The sequence below is a fragment of the Emydura macquarii genome, unplaced genomic scaffold, assembly GCF_026122565.2.
Source record: "Emydura macquarii macquarii isolate MOO-44397 ecotype Brisbane River unplaced genomic scaffold, CSIRO-AGI_Emac_v2 contig_2205, whole genome shotgun sequence".
Taxonomy (NCBI): domain Eukaryota; kingdom Metazoa; phylum Chordata; order Testudines; family Chelidae; genus Emydura; species Emydura macquarii.
This window is the reverse complement of record NW_027132342.1, coordinates 32,160,911-32,180,036: the sequence shown is the minus strand read 5'-3', so window position 1 is coordinate 32,180,036 and position 19,126 is coordinate 32,160,911. Positions and strand designations below refer to the sequence as shown.

Here is a 19,126-nt window from a genome sequence, read left to right as displayed (position 1 = left end):
CTACTCTCCAGAGTGCTCCCTGATAAGGCTCTTCATGGCTTCCTGGTGGCACTGTCAGAACATCTGTAGAGCTCGTGTTCTAGTCCTGCATCCTTACAGGTGTCTTCTACATTGCAGAAATGCATCAACAACAAGCTGAAGTGCTCAAGAAATTCTAGCAAGGAAACTTTGTAGTCAAGAGATCATGTTAGAAATTCAACCAAGTGGATCCTGATCAGAGCCAAGAGTGGCTTAGTGGCATAAGAAAGAAGGAAAGAAAGAAAGATGTGGTATTGTAGGCATCATTGAGATTTACTCATCCCTCAGCAGATGGGCCTTGTCTTACAGCATGGGAGCCCATATTGAAGTAGCCACCAGAGCTATGTTCCATGTTGGTTTGGATAACCAAGTTATTCACAATGAGTGAAGAAAGGCAAGGAAGAAACATGACAATGAAGATGAGGATGCACTCCTACGATCACTTCAAATATTCAAGGTTTTTTCTGTGGAGGAATCACCTACTTCACTGCAAAATATTGCAACAATAGATCTGACTACTGAAGCCATACAAGATGCACCACTGAATTCAAAGATCCGAGGACAACTTTGTGGAGCAATGACTGGTGACATAAGAGGGAGCCTGGACAAGCACTCATTCATGACCCATCTCCAGAAAATAATGCTAGAATTTTTTCCATGATATGAGGTAGGGAAAGAAGTCAAAGGAAAGGCCTCAATTATGAAAGCAGACATATTCTTCAGACACTAATTGCAGCCTGTGAAGATGACAGGACTGTGAACGTGCAACAGATTTTGAAACATGAATCAATGCCTGTCCCTTTGGCATTAGCATAAACAAATGACAGTCTAAGAACAGGTACAAAAGCAGTACTGAGTGAGGTACTGACAGCTGATGTCCACTGCCCGCCAATGTTACCCATGTTGGGAGAAGCTTTCCTGTGATAGATGCAAAAGCTTTGGTACAAACCACAGGAAAGCCTTCTGGAGCCAAAACATGTGGATACCTTGCAGTCAGGCTTGTAAAAACAGTACTTAGAACTGAAGCAGACTTCCACAGAATACACATTGTGTTTGACAGGTGCTACAAGGAATGTATTAATGGTGATACAAAACAAAAATGCTCAAGAGACACAAGACCCATATAAGGAGTGGTGGAATGTAGATATGTTCTTCTTTTAAGCAACTGGATAATTTCACTGAATTTCCAGAAAATAAGGAGACCTTGCAATATTTTTATCTGAGCAACTAATGACACAAGCACCACATGATAAAATCATCATTCTGGCTGGCAACTTTCAGGATTAGGCTTGAAAGCAACAGCTGATATCAACCAGCTGTGCTCACCAGGAAGAAGCAGACACAAGAATAATTTTACATTGTGTCCACAATGATGCTGACAATTAAGGACGGAGCACTGTTGCTCTTCACAGAGCATGGTGCATGCACCAATGAGTTCTGTGATGGCGGCTGAGTCTGATATGCGAGTGACAGTCCCATTCACAGGAAGGGCATACCCATATACTAGCAGTGCTTTGAATTTGAGCAGCAGATTCTTTCCTTCTCTGATGCTGGTCATCACAAAGCTTTGATCCAGTCCTCCTCGCAATGCCTCACTCTGACTGCAAGCTGACTTCACCAGCCAGAACAGCATTCTGCACTCCTTTCCCAATCATACAGAAAGACACCAAAAGATACTACGTCCTCTTTGCAAGCATCCTAAGATCTGTGCTCAGTTCAGATCCCTGAAACCATCTTGCCAAACCTTCAGACCTAGGCAGAGTTATGCGGGAGTGGAAGTTGCCATAGACCTTTTGTTTTCCCTTTTACACCGTTAAGCCAGAATCCAAAGGCCAGAGCAAGTGTGGATGTTAAGTGGTGCAGAGGTTGTAGCTTCTGCCAGAAAGCAACGTAGTTTGAGTTCCTAACTGCCTGTCACTTCCGCTTAGCACCTTTTCTGTCAGGTCCCTTAGCCTTTTTTTCAAACAAAAGTATCCACAAGGAAGCAGAGGATCCACTTTAATGTCATGCCCAAAACCATGCTGATGATTACTCCTGAGGGAATTCTGTGCACAGTATTTTAAAATTCTGCAAATTTTATTTGTCAATAAATAAATGTGGAGGCTCCAGCATGGCAGTGGGGAGCCCAGGCTATTGGCTGCACGGAGTTGGAAGATCACCCTGCAGTCTCTCCCCTCCCTGCCCCCAGGGCAAAGACTTGGCGGTGAGGCTATCCCAACCCTGACACAGCTCAAGGACCAGGCCTGCCCCAGAAACACCTTGGGGCCCTGTGTCTCCTTGCCAGGCATATCAGGTGTGGGTAGGCAGGCTCAACCTGGCAGGATCCAAGTGTGGAGGGCCTTAGCGTGGGGAGAGCGTATACTGTGTGGAGCAATCTGGGTGCAGGCAGCTTGGTGGGGGGCAGTCTGGGAGCAGAGGGGGATCTGGATGCACAGGGGCTTGTTGGGGGGGGGTTCCAGGTGTGGGGCAGTGGGACTCTGCAGAGGGGAAAAGGTGAAGGTGGTTGGGGCTCAACGGGACGGTCTGAGTAGGAGAGTATCTAGATGTACAGGGGTTGGGTGGATGGGGGAGCAGCTTCCTGTACAGCGACCCCTCCCCCGGTGGCTGAGGAGGGAAAAGCAAAGAAATCTGCAGGGGACATGAATTCTGCATGTGCGCAATGCCACAGAATTCCCCCAGAAATAGATAATGTGGTTATTGCAGCCAGGGACACTGACATGCTTATTCTTTTTCTGGCTCACTGCAGCAAAATATGTAGGCAGCCTACAAAGAAAGATGTCACATCAAAAGAACCAAAGTACTTTCCTGTTCCTACTGTTAGTAAGAAACTACAATATGAACCCAGTGTTCTGGAAATTCTGCTCCCATTTTATACCCTGACTGGTTGTGATGCTACCTCTTTTCTTTCTGGCTACAGCAAGAAGCCTGCGTGGAAAGTTTTTCAGCAGCACCATCAGTTTCTAACACATGTTGGAGAAGATTACCTGGACACGGAGAAGGTGAAAAATGCAGAGAAGTTTATTTGTAAGATGGATGGCTTGCCAGAGGTTCATGGCTCTGACAAAACACATGTCATTTTGTTCACATGCTTGCGATCATCAGAAGCTCTGCCCAACAAATTATGCTCTTTTCTTCCACATGCAGAGAGCTCATTTCCAGGCACTATTTTGGAGACAAGCATCAATGCTCAAATCCAATACTTTGTCCTCCAAATACAGTGGGTTGGACACAGGAGACTGGAGGTCTGGTGCCACAGCTCATGTCATTTCCACCAATACCAACAGACTACCCGGAAGCAGTAATCTGTGGCTGCACAACAGGATGCAAAAGTCAGAGATGCAGTTTCAGGACAGCAGAATTTGTTTATACAGGTGCATTTAAATGTAGAGAACTGAAGCAATGTTGTGTCAATATATCTAATACTTACTGTTTAAGGACAGTATTATCAAATAAATTGATGTCATAAAAAGTAACCTAATACAAAGTTGATTCAATCTATTATTGTATAACAAAGTTTTTTTTTAAATAAGTGCACATGTTAATGTTGGACTAACTTTTGTGCATTTAAATGTTTACGTAATGTTTAGTTGTGAAAATATTTTCACTTGTTTTAAAAACAGATGTTTTTAGATTATATATTGTATTTCTGATAGTTAAATCAGCCGGTAGATATGTTTGTTTCAAGATTCTAACGCTGAAGTTATAAGAGCCAGGTAAACATGCTCTTTCGTGGTTGTATAATGTATTAAAATATTTCTAATACCTCTTGCAAATAAGAAACTGAAATTCAACAGCTTTATAAAAGGTATGCATGTTATTTGATCACTTTTATTACATTCTACAGCTTATTAAGATTCAACTGAAGTATGTTAATCCTGAACAAAAAAGAAATAAAGTTTTACACTTCAGTGATTTCCATGTGTTACTTTGCTCTCTTTGTAAAGGCCTTTGTACGCAGTATATAGCTTGGTAACAACCATATATGGATTCAGCACACCTTCATTATCTTAAAAAGACTTGTTACCAACTTTTAACAAAAAATGCTTCTGGCAATTAACATTTCAAAAATTCCAACTAGTCTCAGTCATGCCTCATGCATCTCCCTAGAGCCGTACAGAGGTCCTAGATTTCCTTGGCATCTGGGGAGATGATGCAGGTTTGTCTTAATAACAGCTTCTGTAATAAGATATATATATATATATAAGCAAATTGCTCTATAAATGACTGAGAAGGGTTAATTAACACTTCATTTTATTTTTTTATGTTACTAAGAAGTAACAGTGATTATTCTGACACAATATTTTTTCCACTGGGTGCTTTATGATTGTATGATCGTAATCTTGCCTGATTACTCATTGTTTTTGCAGAGCGATAATTATAATAGGTATGTAATAGATATAAAATAGCTTGTCCTCCATACATTTTAAATCCTTTCTAATGCTTTTATTCTTTTATATAGAGGAACAGCACTCTATCAAAAAGGTAGAACAGGTATCACTGATCGTGTAAGAGCATGAAAAACACAAGTAATTGATTAAATATTTTGAAAATAGTTCATACAGTATATAAATGCCCTGCATATGCAACAGACAGCTAAGATCAGATATGAGTCAGAACATTTGAAGATACCCTGTATTTGTAGTAAAAACAAATTTTAAATTGTTTTAAGTAGTCTTGTTTTCAGTTTGCTGAAGTACGAAAAAGTAGCACCAACACTAAAACATTTAAATTACTACATCTCCTGCTTCATGTTTGTAATATTTCTACAAACTTTTAATCCAAATAAAATTTTTATGATGTTTTGAAAAGCCATTTCAAAAGATTTGCAGTAATCTAATTTGGATTCACCAAATTCAAAAGTAATTATGACTATTCTTTATTCATCAAAAACTGATTCTAGCAACTGAAGTATGATTTTATTTTTTAATATAGTAAATATGTCAATTGACGGATGGCATTACTTTTCTTTAAATATAACTTTGACATCACATCATTAAATGTAGCTAAACTGTATCACAGCAATATTTTAATATCAGATTGAAGTGGCCCTAGACTCAAACCACATAGATTCTTATACTGGCACCCATGTCTATAGTACCAAAGCACTTCCCTTAAGTAAGAATGGCAAGACCTAGGCATAGAAGGTTTGGGTATGCTCTGATTTTTATTATTGTTAGACCTGGTCAGAAAAACTGACTTTCAATTTTTTTCAGTGTAGAACACAGGTAAATTTGTTACATATAATTTCAAAAAAATGAATCCTGTTTTTTAATTAACTTTAGAGCTAATTGAAAAGTCTCAAATTTCAAAAGTCTTGGACAAAAATAAAGGGACAAATTTTGTGTGGAAAAATGTTCCTAAACAAAACGAAAACATTAAAGTGTTCCCAATTTTCAACCAGCATTAGTTATTATTAAATATAGAAAAGGGGTTTTGTGGTGAATGAAGTACTTGTGGAATTCTACAAGAATCAGTTTGTGTCAATTAGAGTCTTCAGTGTCTAAGGGAATTTCCATCAGTCTCTAAATGAATAGCCAGGACGTGATCCCACCCCTCTGGCTTTGCATAAATACTTTGAATCCATTTTCATAGAGTTATGGATCAGACTTATAATTCTCCAGTTTACTCACACAGATCCCCAGAATACCAAATTGACGCAGACACAATTTATAGACTCTGTAAATCAATATGATAATATTTACTTGTAAAACCAATCAAATACTCTTTTCTAAAATATATATAGAAAACAGTTATAAACAAGATATACAATAAATCTATAATTCTTTTACACTAAAATGTTGGGGTCTTGTGCATGAATGATTTATATATACAGTAATCTCATCTGATTCTCTTTATGTCTCAATAAATTGATATAGGCGTCAATCAGACTTTAACAGAATCTTATAAAAATTATTCCTAAACTTTGAAAAAGTTCTGACAAAACAGTTTAATGGTAACACAACAAAGGAAATTAAATTATATGGATAGATAAAAAGCAAACTTTAAATACAATTAGCATAGACCTTAACGGCCAGATCAAGCTCCCATGCAAAAGCTGCTATGCACCTCTCAAACTCTTGACTTTCTCTGGATTAACAGTGTATAAAAGAGCAGAACTGGGTTCATGGACTGTGAAACTATAATTGAAATGACTAATGGGTTGACTATGACTTGGATTACCTGTCCAGACACTACCTAAAACACTGTGTTGACTACCTGATCCAGGAGTCTGGGCACACAGGAGCATGGACTTGATCATGCACTTGTTGAAGTCAATGACAAAATTCCTATTGGCTTGAAGAGTGTAGATCAGGTTATTAGTGGGCATGCTTACTTCTTTGCCGTCTGGGGTGAGGAATGGGTAGAGTTCCCCCTTGCACACACAACACAAATGAGAGTGCAGCTGAGCCAGCACAGGTAATGTTTTAATTTCCTGTGGGTATAAAACAGCAACAAATTACTCCCCAGAGCAAGGGGAAAATAGGGAGGAACTTGCACCTCAGAGAGGAGCCTCTCAATCACAGCACTAGGGCTACTGTGGTGGTGAAGCTTATGCACCAGCGCTATTTAGGACTGTGCCTAAAGGCACAATATAGCCCTTCCATAATCATTTCCATAAAACTAGATGAACATAATGGTGAATCCCAGTCTTAAAAAAAATCTGTGAAAAGATTGACAAAATATTTGTGAAAGCAAAAGCATTCTGAACAGTATCTTGAATAAATATTTTCAATAAGGCACACCAGAAATGATCTTGCAGTTATGCTGAAAAAATGTATTTTATTTTCACAAATAGCAAATGCTCATACCAAGTCAAGTTTATGAAAATTGTTAATATGCTAAAATTTGTCCAGATGCCCAATTACAAATAATGAACAAATTTGTAAAAATCAAAGAAATGGCAGCATTCAGATAAATTAATTGCAACAACTAATTTGATCGTGACTAGGATTTTCACTAGACCTGAACAAATAATGCACAATTAATAATTTATTAGATGAATTTCACATTCCCCCCCACACTAATTCTTCATGAACAGGGCTTAGAAGCATCTAAGTAGTTAAAGGTAAATAGATATCCTGGGAATTGTATTTGTCTGTTGTGGAAACCTTGTCATGGGGTGCATAGATCCCAGGCTATGTAAGCTGCTATAAGGTTAATAGGGAAACTGCTTGCCATCTATAAAATCAGGAGGAGCATGCAGGACAGGGAGGTGCTCTGCAACTGTGGAGACTATTTCTGATTCTCCCTTGGTTCATATATCTAGGCAGAATTCCTCTGGGGCATGTCCGCTGGCTCCCTAGACACCTTCTAAGAGCAGTGGGCATTGTCTGGGGTTCCCTACTTGCTGTTCCCTTCTGGATCCCTGATTTTAAACCTGTGATCCTCACACCCATCCCTCTTTTATCATTTGTTGCTCGCCCCCACCCCTGCTCTCATTTGAACCCTGGATCCAGTAGCTCCTCCCTTTAGGCTGGGGGAGGGCCTTCAGATGTGGGCAGGCTTGTGTCTGCCGCCCCCAGGTTTCAATAGTTGTGGTTGATTGGTGGCCTCACAACAGCTGCAGAGATAAAAGGGCTTCAATGTGGAAAGGTTGTTGTCAGAGAAGTTGAGGAGCCATTGGGATAGGAGCCTTCAGCAGCAGATAGGTGAGAAACTGTCTTGGAAGCTAGATCCCAGGTATGGCTCTGAGCAGCAGCCTGGCAGAGAGGCATGCTAGGAATCAGGCCAGAAAAACAGCCAGGGGTTCAGAGAGATAGGTGCCAACAAGTTCATACAGGGTCCCTGGCCTGGAGCCCAGAGAAATGGGTGCACCTGAATTCCCCTGTCAAACCCAGCAAGGGATTAATTAAGACCTTGAATAAGTGAGGAATACTGAAAAGGCCAGAAACTGTATGCCCTTCATCTAGGGTGAATGGCCTCCTGATGTAGAGGACTTCCTCATCCTGAAAGGGGAAAGGACAGCCAGTGACTCATCCAGAGGCCTGAGTCGGTAACAAAAAGAAACAAGTAGGCTAGATGGTGATTGCAAATAGAAGATTTCAGAGAAGGAAATGGAGGCAGAGTTGCTGTGTTGTCTGGTTTTGTTACAAAGGGGTACTGATGATTTAAAGATGATTTATGACAAATCCTCATTCCCTCTGCAGCATTCCTGGCTATCTAATGGAGGGATGGGCCTTTCTACCTTTCCCTAGTGGCCCTGATTGATCCATTCATGGAGTCGAGGGAAGCTGATTAGTCTCCTTTATTCAGCTCCCATGGGACTAGTCTGCTCCAGGCTGAGGAGAGCCGTTCAGCCAGGAATTGAGCTCCACCTGATTTTGTTTCTAAAGGTATCATTTATGCAGTATAGGTTCAGCTGTTAGACCCTATGCTGAACATCTCAAGCCCTATCTGTGCCCTTCAGCTCTAAACTGGGGTCAGAAAGGAATTTTCCTCAGGCTAGTCTGGAAGCTGGGTTTGCTGTTCACTGAGTACTCAGTGGACTGGCTTAAAGTGTTAAAGAGTCAGTGCAGTAATTGTTTGGAAGTATTAGGGCAGGTAGCAAGTGCAGTAATGGGAAGGAGGGAGCTTAAGCCTTTTACCAGCCCTAATCTCCTTTTTTCAGCTAGTGGCCTGCAGTTTTGATTCACATAAAATGGAGGGCTTCTAAATCTAGTACAGTCTGGGGTCTCTCTTGTATAAGATAAACGTGGCTAAGGGAAGTCTGCAGTGGGCTACATCTCACAGATTGGGTGCTGTGATTAACAGCCTCATTTCACTTGTAGTGTCCATGGTGGCCAATTAATGAGCACTGATGTCTTTAACTCTGTCTCTTCCTCTGGTTCTCCTGAAAGCAGGTGATAATCTAATAATCCCCACATGATTGTATCTGGCCTGATTCCCTAACAGTGTATCATTATATGGACACTCTGAAGGTATATTCCATATTTTACATTTCTTTAGTGAATCATTCTTAGCGTTTAGATCATTTGCAAAGAGTTTATTGCAACTATTCAAAGTTCTGGAAATTTGTTTTATCTCTACTTGTATTCAATGGGCAACAATCTATAGGAAAACCTCCACTTAAATTTACAGTGCTAATTTTTCAAAATAAGATTTATGTTGCTCAGAAGTTGAATTAGTTTGTCATGGCTGTGAATTTGCTTGTGGTGTTATAATAAAGCTGTCTTTTTTTTTTAAAAAAAAATAAAGAATTACACATTTTAAATAATTATTCATGTTAACACATTTTACGCATTACAGCCATTACACACTTTGAATGGCCGGCTGTGTGCATCTGATACTTGTGACATAACTATAAGTTCTCAAATGGAATAAGGCCCTAGGGTAAAATCAGCAAGCATGAAGAAAACCCATTAAACTGAAATATTTGCTTGCTTTTATTTGCCTGGCTTAATTGAGTGAGGAACACTAGTTTCTAGGGCATGTATAAGAACAAAGAACATCTATGGTAATAATAAGAAACAATAAATATCATGCTAGTTTCCCAGTTGTACAATAGTCATAAATGATATGTCCTCTGGCAATTAAAGGCTCAAATAAAAAATATTGTCACAGCTTGCAGGGGTACAGGACTGATTCACTTTCTGTGTATCTATTTGTCTGAGGCTAAACTGCCACCATTTATTGTATTTATTTCTTAGTTTTCTCCTAAAGCAGGAGGGGAAGGAATCTTTCAGCAAGCTAGGAGAGTGGAGTGGGAGAGTTGGTGACAGATGAAACCTGAAATAAAATGATGAAAATAAAAGTGAAATAAACTGGCCCAAGGCAAGGAAAGATGGTGTTGAAAGAGTTTCCTCTGTCATGTTCTTATATGTAGTTATACTAATCCCATGCCCCTGACAATGGGAGTTAGCTACTGGGTGTGACTTGCTTTTTTTGTTTCCTAAAAGGCCTCTAAGTGACTTTAGAGCACACTTTGCATCAATTTTCAATAGGATTTTATGCTCCAAAATAATTTCTGTGCATTTGAAAATTCTACCCATTGACTTCAGTGGGGCCAGGACTTCAGTGGGGCCTGAGAGATTTATTCATAAGTATGTTCAACATGTTTGAACCATGAACAAAATTAAAGTAATTTTTCTTAAACCATTTTACAAAATCTGAAACGTACAGCAATAAATCCTTGGAATCACACTTCCTCATTCATTACTTTAGAAATAGCTTGTTGGGCTGATGTAAGCTGTTAGAAAGATAGCATCAGAAATAAACTCAGATTCAGATGGCAAAATAGGCTTGTGAAGTTTCAGCTATAAAAAGGACTGTCACTAAAACTGAACTTAAAGTGTTGCTTAACCACATTTAAAAATCAAATATTCCAATAAGCTAAAAGCAAATAAAATGGGTTAGAAAAACTGGCGCCAGAAATTTTAGGAAGGCTTTTTATTATAAGGCTAACATTTTAACAAATATATTCAGTACTTTCAGGTTTTCTTTGCTGATATATTGTAGGCTACTTTAAATATAATTCAGTTGATTCTTTTACTCTATATGGTGTGAAGCCACATATTGAGAAATGTCAATATGCAGATGTACATTGACCTTGGCTTATTTAGTGAAAAGAGATCTATTCAACCAACAAACTTTGAATGTAACTGGCATTTCTGAAGAATCTGATTGGCACTAATTTACATTAAGGTGTATACACTGATTTTTAGTGAGTAATAATTCTGCAGTTTAAATACTTTAAAACATTCATGGTTTCATTTGTTTTGTTTGGGTGGCCTCAACTGAGCATCTTCATTGGCTATAATACATGTAGACATGCTATGCTATGGAGGTTCTTATCTTCTCAATGATTTTTTTGGGACATCAAGTAACTGATTTACGGTCCTCAACTGTTCATCCTTCCAGGTTCTTTATAGTCCTATCCTGCTTCATTCTTAGCAACACCCTGATTGTGCATTCACCCTAGAAGCAGAAGGCACATCAGCCTCCAACAGAACTATAATGTAACTCTCTAGCTAATGATAGTGCTGAGTACATGTTCTTTCCTCTTACTATCCAGCTATTAAACGAACTATTAAAAAAAGACCAAGAAGTTGTAGAGACAAGCACTAAAGAACTCGTAGTGCTTAGCAGTAATCTTGGTGAGAGTCCTCATCCCGAGGCTGTCTCCCAAATGCTCAGGCTGGGACTGAAAGAATCAGAAGAAATGATACTATAGAAGGAAAACTATGCCTACATGCCCTCGGAAAGCAAGAGAATGGAAGCAATGAACAAAGAAATCAAAAATAAAATCAAGTGAAATGGTGCTGTGGGGCCATCTGAAAAGCCTCTTGCATCTTGTGGTTCTTTTGGCTACTACAAGGCAAAATCAAATGTGTGTATTACCAATATATTTATGGATCTAAAATCATTTATATTTGACTGTAAAGTATCCCTCTTCTCTCACCTTCTGTGATTTCAAGCTCTTTGGGACAGAGACTCTGTCTTCATATTTATTTGCAGAGTGCTAACCATATGGGGCCCCAACATTTCTACTCAGCACTGCACAATAACTTCCAGGATGAATACTTAAATCAGTTCTTTTGATCTTCTGTTGAGGAATACAGGACGTGAAGAGAGCTGGTTGGAACCTTTTCAACAAAATATTCTTTTCTCAAAATATGCTGTTGTTTCAAGATGTAACAGTTTTGATGGAGTTTTTGATAGGAAGATTTCTAAGGACCAGGATGCACTTGCTAGTCAGAGAGAGACACCCCTGAACTGAAAACCAGCAGACCCTTTTAATCCAAACCTGGGTGCAGTCAAGCTTTTTTTTTTTTTTTTGTGTGTGTGTGTGTGAGAGAAATTGAATTGTATTAAAGGTTTAGGTTTTGTTCCACTGCGGAACAAAATCTTTTTTGAAAGTTGTCTTGAAACAAAACTGTCATCCTCCAGCAAGCTTTTGAAGTGAATTCATTTGTGACTTAGATTTCAAGTAAGCAGCCCTATCCTTCCAACATATGCAGAAAAGTGAACACAGGCAAGGGACACGGGCTAAAAATTGCACTCAAACCATAAGCACATAGTATGTACATGCATTTCCTCCAAACAAGCAGCAATGGCCAAGTGCATAGACAGCAAGAGACAGACACAGGTGGATTGTTCCATGGTCACATATAGGATCAAGCAGACATTAGTAAACAAACCATGCCTAGATCTAACCAGGCAAGCCCATAGTGGAGAGACAGAGACAGGTATTTGCTAAACAGAAAAGATAATACAAATATGTCAGTTAAAGATATAAGGAGCCATGGCAAGACAGCAGCAGACCAAGTACACAGCCACTACATAGACCCAGGCAACAGGGTACCCCGTGGTTTGCCAGGACACGGACTAGATGACCTGTTACCATCTGTGAGATGAGGGAACTCAGGCTATAGTTATGCATACTTCAGCCCTTAAAGCAGCTGCAGAGCAATTTAAAGCAAGTTATAATCATTTAATTATTATCAATAAACTTTCACATTACATTAATGTCCAAAGATCCCACTTGGGATCGGGGCTGGAGAGTGCCAGAAACTGCAAAAAAAACTGATGAAAGAACTGTTCTACTCTAGGGAGCTTACAATCTAAAACCCTATCTCTGCATGCTCCTGGGTCAAACAGGAAGCCCAGCTTTCATTTTCATGACCTTGCCCATTTGTATATTCCCCACTTGTTTTTCGCACTTTACATAAGACTGTGCCCACAGTTAATCTGGATGGCACCTGCAGCTAATGATCATTCCAATAGGAGCTGGATGTGGGGAAAAATGAGTAATGACTGTGACTCATCTTCCTGTTTCTGAGGAAGATAGTGCCTGTGGACAGCCCCTGCATTCACATACGCTCTCCCACTCTCAGAGTGATTTCCCTACTGGCATTATTACCAAACACGAATATGGCTAGCTATAGTAGTAGGTAAAAAAACATTAAGCATCAGTGCATTACTTGTGTGTCCCACTGCTAATCCATTTGCAGCATGCCAGTTCTCACTAATAGTAGCTTTACTTAGCAGCAAAACCATTGAAAAGACACTGCAAAAAATAATTAAGAAGCAACATGGGGCGTTTTGTTTAAGTTTTGCTTCACATTTTTTTTCTTGCTAAGTATCCATTGAGCTTTAATTAAGTTTTACCCTGAACCTGGAACACTGGAATTTTTTTCCCGCAGTAATGAAAGATTTGTTTTCCAGGCAAAGGTTTACCGATTCACAAAGCGGTAATCAGCTGGTCATACAATGAAAGGATTATGAGGTTTATAGTGGCTGCAAAGCATATGAGTTTATTATCCATTTCTGAGTTCCTTGTACAGATCAGGTATCAAATTACTAGGGGCTGATTCTTATTTATATATTATACCATTCTGGCAGGTAAAGGGACCTTAAAGTAAGGGTAAATGTAATATATGCCCAATTTAAGGACAGTTTATGCTGCCAGATTGCTGCAAAGTTATTTTAGTGTAAGAAAGAATCAGGCCCATAATGCTTAACTGACTGAGGAGGTCAAAGCAAGTTTGTGCCATAGTGATCTTTGGTTTTAAGATATATATCTGTTTTATAGGCCAAATAAGATTACCTTTTGCACCACTGAAAGAATTTGTTTTCAAATTCTTCATCAATATGCTGTATTATTTCCATTCTCAGCTTTCAATGTAACATTCATAAAGTATTGCATCCTATGTCCTCACTTTCAGATATGATTTCTGCCACAGGAACAAACGAAGTGACCAGACATTATCAGATTTTTATGCAGAAGCAATTGTGGCTCTGTGAAAGCTCAAGGAAGAGGCAGACAAGGTAAACTATGCTTAATGGTATGTTTTCTAGTATGTGAAATAGAGCATTTTAATAAAAAATGCATAATTATTCAAAATCATACTCAGCATTTCCATGGGGCTTTATACTTTTCCAAGCACAGTACAAACATTTAATAATTATACAGGTGAGGAAACTTGTCCAAGGCCACAGAGCAAATCAGTGGAGGTATCAGAAATAGAAGATAAAAATTCTTAACTTTCACTCCTATGCATAGTCTACTATTCCACATTATTCCTCTGAATAGGGGTATTAAAAGGAATATTTCAGAGTATATGACATGAAAGTCTAATTTATATTAAGCTCTTTGTATTCAAAGCATCATGTTCATTGAAGGTTGGATGTCATAATGCTGTATTGCTAATGCTTTTTATATATGATTCCTAGAATATCTAGGGGCACAATAACATCAAAACTAATGCAAAAAGAAATATGAAGGAAGAATGAGGACACAAAGGAATAGAAAACTGAACACCAAATAGCTGCTTGAATAGAGGCAGAAATGTGTAAGTCAGCATTGACTCCAGTGAAGTCTGTCACATTTAGGATCTATTCTTTAACTCAATAAACTGGGACTTATTCCCTTATCTCCTTTATAATCTAATAAGAATGGTAGATGTAAATACCTATGATTAAGATGAGAAATCCTGTGATTTAAGTTGCCTGTGAAAGTCCGAATGATCTATATAGAGAAACAAAAAGTAAAACAGCTTGGACTTACAGTTTCAGACTGTATTATTGCTTAAAACTGCCAATTTGTCTTCAGATTGAGAGTCACAGCAAAAAAAAAGAAACCTACGTTATAGTTATTTTCTTTGTAAAAAGAAGAGGAAATGATGATGATGGCAACTTGATTTAATGTCTTTACAGTCTGATGAATCTGACCTTAGTTTTACCCCCAAGCCATGCATGGAAAATGTTTCAGTTCAATGAGTTGTTATGAATTCCCCTTCAGTATGAAAATATTGTCATATTGTCTTCATGAAAATAGTTTGTTAGATAGTGCTGATCAGAGCCTGCCTCGCTTACCTGCATACCCTTAGGGCACAAGTGGGTAGGGGAGTGGGGGCAATGCCAATGGATCTCTCAACTGGAGAAATATATCAACTAAGTATCATTTTCAGTATTTTGCAGTGGGTGTGGAGGTCCTTGTCTTAGTTTGTGCACATGACCATGGGTTCTTTTGGGCTCTCGATGTTACAATGGTACTTTTCCCCATATTTATATTCAACTGTCTAATTAATATTCTTTTCCTTGTGAAACAAATTAATTATGACAGCGTCATTTGTGTTTGAGAGCTAAGTTGTGTCACCCTTTCCATTAACCCTTCCGTTTCTCCCAGCTTCACAGTATGACTGTAAAAATTTGCTCTAGGTTGAGCCTTAGCCTGGGACCCACATTTTGATTAGGAGAAAAAAAAGATTTCTCTCAGTGCAAAAGACTGGAGTCTGGATTTCTTTTTTCCAGTTTGCATTGTGTTACTTGAACGTCATTTTTTAAACTGAAATTTAAAGTTGTGGCAAGGCCAAGTTCTGAGCACAGACAATGTTTTCAGACAAGTTAGATTAAGGGGAAAAGGGGGCAGGAGAGAGAGAGAGAGAGAAGGCAGGGAGGATATAACCAAACTAAAACCTCCTCTCCAGCATTTCCTTTTTTAGAAGGTTTTGTTTCTACCAAAATAGCACTGCCCAGCATAGTCCTTTGGTCATATCCTGCATGCAGCTTTACAGGGTATCAATTCCAAACAAACACTATAGAACTAAACCAATCAAGATGTGTCACATCCCCAGAGCTCCGTGTCATGGTGTCTGGTCAGGAAACTCTTTAACTCTCCTTCTCAAGAGAGCAGCTGAGCCCCTTCATAAGGGTCTTAGCCTAGCTTAAATCAGCTGCAACTATAAACTTCAACTCAAGGAGGCACTCCTTGTGGAACTCTGAAAACACACACTGGGATTTAACATGCTAAAAGCTGTCCACACTGGTGTTTGGGTCAAAAAGGCCTTCATCCTCTGCATGACCTCCTCTAGGAAGTTCCAAACAACCTGTACACTATCAGTTTCTTAGAATTTATTAATGTTGCGTAACTATTTCCTTTCTAACCCCCATTTTCCCTTGCTCATAATTGATTTTCCCCATGCATTGATTCTTTCTGTAAAGTATAAGCAAAAAAACATATGAGCCTCTTTTGAGTGACAGGAGAATAAAGTTAAAAACACACTTCCCATTGTAATAAAATGACTGCAACCTTTCATCTAGGACTGAGAGAACAACTAAATTTTCTCTATTGAACAGCTGAACTGAAAAATAATAATAAAAAAATGTTTTGGGTCAACCAGAAACAGTATTTTTTTTTTTTTGGGGGGGGGGGGGGCTTCTCACTGAAACAGAAAACTAGGAAAAGAATTATTTTGTTTTTCAATTTTGATTCCAGTTGTTTAACTTTGTTTGTTTGCTTTTTGTTTTAACTAAAACTAACAAAAATTGAAATCTTGAAATGAAAAGACAAACAGTTTCATTTTGAAAATGTCGCAATTAAACTTTTAGACTTGTTTTAAAAAAGCTTTTTCTCTGCCAAAACTATTTGCTGAATCCTCCCCAAATTTTGAATAGTTTGTCAACACAGAACTGCATTTTTCAGCAAATAAACTATTTGTCTGAAAAATTCAGTGAATGGCCTTTTTTACAGAAAACATTATTGTGACCTGTTATTAAACAGAAGTCGCTGAGGTTTGAAAGCTGAAATGATGTATGGGTTAAGGAACAATGTTGGCAGGCGCTATAGGAAATTGCTTTTGATTTACCAAGTGCCAAGCATCTAAATATCACATGATAAACATACACAGTTTTTGCAGGGGGGATTGGGGTTTTGGGTTTTTTTTTGCTGTTTAAGTGTGCACTTAGGAACAATGCATTAAGCATGCATGAGCCCCTAAGTTAAGAATCCATTTTCAGTTAATGGTTAGTTTTGAACATGAAGTACTATTATGGATACCTGATTTCTCAGTGTCCTAGAGCCTGCCAGTATGCAATTATTGTAATCAACATTCCAGAATTGGGTATTTATTGGCACTGAGAGAAACAGCGAGGAAGACTAGGAAACAAAACAGCAAGGCACTCAGATAATGAATGTGTCATAAGAACTTAGACAGACAGCTAGGGAGATAAATTGTCTTACGTGCATGATATTTTGAAAAGCAGCAGGGTCTACTAAATAGTACACTGGACTGGGACTCAGGAGACCCAACTCTATTCCTGACACAGCCACTGCTCTGCTGTGAGGCCTTAGACAAGTAATTTCATTTCTTTGTGTGTCTTTTCCCCTTTCCACGCTTTGTCTGTCTCACCTATTCAGGTTGTAAGATCTTTGAACCAAGGATTGTTTCTTATTAAGTGTAATATACAGTGGCTAGTAAATATAGGGGCCAGATGTCGGTGGAGCCTTCTAGATGCAATTGTAATAATATATTATCACATAATTAAAGACTTTGGTATAATGCTAATGTATAAGCCACATGCTTGCTTTGCAGTGTTTGGTGTTGTAAATAAGGGAAGAAACAGTGGGGAGGATACATAAGGTCTTGGTTTTATTTTGGAGTACTCTGTGTGCTGGCAGACTTGCCAGAGCTGGGCAGGGTCATTCTGCTGGATGGGCTAGAATTATCCAAAAATTGAGTAGGGCAGGCACAAGTGTGCTTACTAGCAGCTTGAAGCCACATGGGCAACTTCCATCATGGACAAGCAATCTGGCAGGATGCACAGAGTCACTCTCTGAGAGTGGCATCTATAGGAATTCAAGGGGTGGGGGAGGAGTTTATAAATAGGAGGAGTGGAAGCCAGCCTGCAGGACTCAGAGATGGAGCCAGGGAAAGGATTAGGAAGGTTTCCTATAAGGATTGTGTTCCAAGGACTTGCCAGTTTTGTTGGATTTAGACTGCAGGCTCCCTCACCCCACTGGAGAAGACGACGACCAGGAATTGTTGTTGCAAAGATTCCAGAAGTGGCTGAAAGAGACTTTGGGATCCTAATTTCAAGGAGCTGCCGTGCCCTACAGAGGGTTTGAACACCATTCCACAGAGAGTGAGCAGGGTTAATCCTCCCAGAGATGATCCCTTGGGGCATATACATATGTGCACACGTGTAATTATATTTTACAAATGATAGTAACAAGGACTAAAAGTTGGGGGAACTGACACCCCATCTGAAAGGGTTACCTTTAGAAAGTTATTATTGACAATATTCACAGTTGCTTCATGGGTTACAAGTATATTTATACGTTGATAGATAGATAGATAGATAAGCAAATATTTTCCTTTAGCAATTTTGTGCCACTTTTGTTCTCTGAGATTTAACTCTGCATAATATATAGCAAGAGATGTATCAAAATACTAACAAGGTACTGGTTTGTACCTCAGCTGAGCTACGGTAAAGGGGAAAGAAATATTGAACCTAACATTGGCATAGTGCTTTCCCCAGGCCCATTACACATGTCTGGAGTTGTGGTGCCTGGGAGAACATGAACTATGGCATTTCCTGACTTCAGAATGCTTCACTTTGTTTCCTCATCATCCAAGTAACATAATTTTTTGAATGGAATCATTAAATAAAATTGAGGACACTAAAAATATTACCTCGGGGCAAAACCTTACTGTGTGAAGTGTCCCCTGGCAATGGAAACTTTGTAAAGTCAAGGTTTGGAAGCAGCTAACAAGGCATGTGGAGTGTGTTTGGGAGTGAGGCAGGATGCAATGGAGGCAGAATGGGTCTAGAAGACTCACCACTATGCCATACCTCTGGTCATTCTTCCCTTTAAGGAGTGCTGGAGTAGGCCTGCTGCCTTCTTGCATTCTCAGTTCTGTAAACTTAGGAGGACTTGACCTTCTCAGTGAGACACTAAGCATGAGTGATGGGATTGGATTTGTCCCTTATTGCATGCATAGGAATTTCTCCACCTGCACCTGACCCTCTAAAAATCATGATTGTTTCCCAATCCACAGTATACCAGTAATGACATATCAGCTCCGGAAACCTGGCATTTAAATTTAAATTTCCTGGGATTTATTGGTTGCATCCTGGACTTTAATATTAATATACAAATATAATATATATTATAATAATATATGTTATATTTGTATATTAATATTATGTATATATCAACTAACAATAGATAGTGATTCTTTTAGGAATCCCTGTGTATCTTGGAGCACTGAGGTTCTCTCAGCCATTCCTCCCCTCTGCAATCCAAAAGAGAAATAGAGTGAGTCTTTGCATTGATAACAGTGTGATGTAGGAAAGGAGAAGAGAGTGACTATGTTTATATGATAGG

The 19,126-nt window shown here is 39.0% G+C and overlaps 1 long non-coding RNA gene across 1 annotated transcript in view; it reads left to right on the top strand.

Annotated features, from left to right (window-relative positions):
• The first annotated feature begins 7,625 nt into the window (after window positions 1–7,625).
• Window positions 7,626–19,126, top strand: part of LOC137160897 (uncharacterized) — an 89,733-nt gene continuing 78,232 nt past the window's right edge. The window contains exons 1-2 of the long non-coding RNA XR_010921996.1: window positions 7,626–7,667; window positions 13,683–13,785. This is a non-coding gene — a long non-coding RNA (uncharacterized lncRNA). The remainder of the gene's footprint in view (window positions 7,668–13,682; window positions 13,786–19,126) is intronic.